This window comes from Mustela putorius, unplaced genomic scaffold, assembly GCF_011764305.1.
Source record: "Mustela putorius furo isolate JIRA1106 unplaced genomic scaffold, ASM1176430v1.1 tig00000759_pilon_pilon_pilon, whole genome shotgun sequence".
NCBI lineage: Eukaryota > Metazoa > Chordata > Mammalia > Carnivora > Mustelidae > Mustela > Mustela putorius.
Window position 1 is genome coordinate 3,611,210 of NW_025421467.1, and position 2,667 is coordinate 3,613,876.

The 2,667-nt window shown below is 35.9% G+C and overlaps 1 pseudogene; it reads right to left on the reverse strand.

Moving 5' to 3' along the window:
• Positions 1 to 1,762: 1,762 nt before the first annotated feature.
• On the reverse strand, positions 1,763 to 2,157 carry LOC101680324 (annotated as a pseudogene).
• Positions 2,158 to 2,667: the final 510 nt, after the last annotated feature.

The window sequence follows — 2,667 nt, forward strand, 5'->3', positions numbered from 1 at the left end:
AGCCATTCCTTTTTGAACAGTAACAAGAAGTTACCCAGGACTACTAGCAATGAATGAGAGTAGTATTGAAATCTAGGTCTTTCTCTCACATTTGATTAGTTTTTCAATAGTACCATAAATTGCCAAAATCATTCCAACCCAAGAGGCAAAACTGGAAAATAAATCCCTTGATCTTTTATTGAAGTGTGTGGTTGAAAATCATTTTAAGAGAGATTCCTAATTGCATCGTCTTCATCTTACTAATATTCCAAGATTTCAAATGTCTGCCTGCATGAAAGTCATCATTTCCTAATCCCTTTATGAACTCCCCATATTTTATTGGTTTCCTAATATCTTTTAAACATATTTGCCATTTTTTTGCTTGTTTTAGGAATCCTGCCTCCTCGCTGTAGAAGCCAGAAAATGCAAATTCTTGCTCTCCTTGGCAGTGCCTCTCAAGATCATGATTTAGTATTCCAACAATTGTACTTGCCCAAATGAAGTTTCATGCAACTGGGGGGTAAGTACACCCTGTGTGCACTTCATTTAATTGACATTGGATTTCCAGGAGTGGTAGTGGTCCTAGAACTGTTATCAGTGCTGGTGGAGCTTTGGTTGAAGTCAGGATGAGTTCTTGGCAGCTGGTCTAAGCCATTTTTGCCTCAGGCCAGTTTGGGGAGGGTTTGGGACCATGGTTCCTGGAACTTGAGCGTTGGGTTACCTTCCTAGCAGTTCTATTAGCTTCTTACTATTTTTTCAATCAATTCTTTTTGCCTCATAGAACTAAAATTTACTTCTGTTGCTTTCAACTAATAATTATGAATAGTATAGTCCTTATACTAAATTAGAGGAAAGCAAAATTACTATGACTGAAGGCAATGTTTCTTGAGAAAGAATGCTGAATCGAGAGTGGCATATTAGGTCTCCCACGACTTACGTGACTAGAAAAAAAATACATTTAATTTCTCAGAAGTTTTTTTTTTTCATTAATATGTGAATAAATGTAGTACTAAAATTCTATCTCCCTAAAATATTTCTTTTCTTCCCTCATGAAGAGAGGTAGTGAGACTGAGTAAAAAACATAGAGTCACTTAAGACTGCAGAACTCAGTAATAGCAGTGGTTAATTCTAGCTTTACCACTCTCTGGCAATATGACTTGGTAATAACCCCCTAAACTCTGTTTTAGTTTTCTTATCTGAAAATTGCATATAGCACCTGAATTATGATATTGTACTGAGGAAAAAATAACTTAATATGTTTAAAGGGTTTCAACAATGATTGACACTTTATTTGAAAGTTTTATTAAATAATTATGTGTTAGCTATCATTAGTGTTATTGTTATTGTGTTTTTGACACTACTTGGCACAATTCGTTAAGATGCAAATTCCACGGCCTCAGCCTACGCCAACTCATTCAAGAGATTCAAAGGTGATATTTAACCACGTATATTAGAATAATTGTATACGATGATTGAGTTTTTTAGCACAACTAAGGTTGAGAACCACTGAGCCATAAATATTTGGGGTCATTATTAAAGGCAGCCAAATGGTAAAAGCTTTGTATTTTCACACCTCAGTAAAAACACACAAAAACATTTTAAATTGAATGGCAAAAATGTATGGTAAAGATACAGAAACAACATGATATAATGGGAAGTACCCTCAATAAAGATAAGGAGACATGTCCGAGATTCTGGCTCTCAGACCTACTCACTCATTGACCTTGGACTTGGGACCACTCACATCACCACAGAAAAAGTCACTGCAGAATCTTTATCTTTTTTAGCCAGCACCAATATTGGATTTTGCAGTCCTCTGGACTTTCTTCATTCTGTTCTTGCATTCCTTTTGCTGTTTTCTTGATGGCTATTTCTTCTCATACAGACCATGTGTTGCAAGTCTATGTTTGGGTTCATCTTTTTTTTTTTTTTCTTTTTCATAATCCAAAGAATCCTAAACCATGCCAGCCAGTTATCTTGTCACCACCAAAATGGGTTCTGAATCCAAATACAAAGATGACATCTGGTGTGGTCTTGTATATTTTGGCTAGTTTTTCCCAAACTTCTGTCTTAGGAACTGTTGTCTTTCCGGTAAGGAATATCAATGACCGTTTGTTTCTGCTGAAGTAGTTTGTTGGTCATGAACTTCCTGGTCCAGATAATTACTGTGTTGTTCATGATGGCAGCAGAGCTTCAAGCAGCCAGAGGGAAAGAGAACTACTATTCACCAACCAATCATATATTTAAAATCTTGACATAATGAAAGCTTTAACCTCAAATACATTGTAGTTGATGATTTGTGCGTTTGCCTTTTCTGTTCTGTCTTGGGTTTTACTGAGTGCTTTCATCCTATACCCAGTATCTTAGTTTATTTTATGCCACTTTGGAAGTGATTATTTTTATAGAATTGGATGATGTGATGGGTAACCACAAGAAAACACTGAAAGGTCAAAGGCAGTAAAGTACTTTTTTTCCAAACAGAAGTAAAAATGACTTTACGCCTCTGTAATGTTTCACTTTCATGCTTTTTATATTGGCTCGGTCAGGAAATACATCTCATTCACATTGATCATTATAGCACATGCCATCAGGATAGACATAGCAGAATGTTAGAAAATAAATCAGCTAGACACCAACGAACATCAAGAGGTAATACTTTCAAGTTCCCTACAGTCTGTAACCCATATA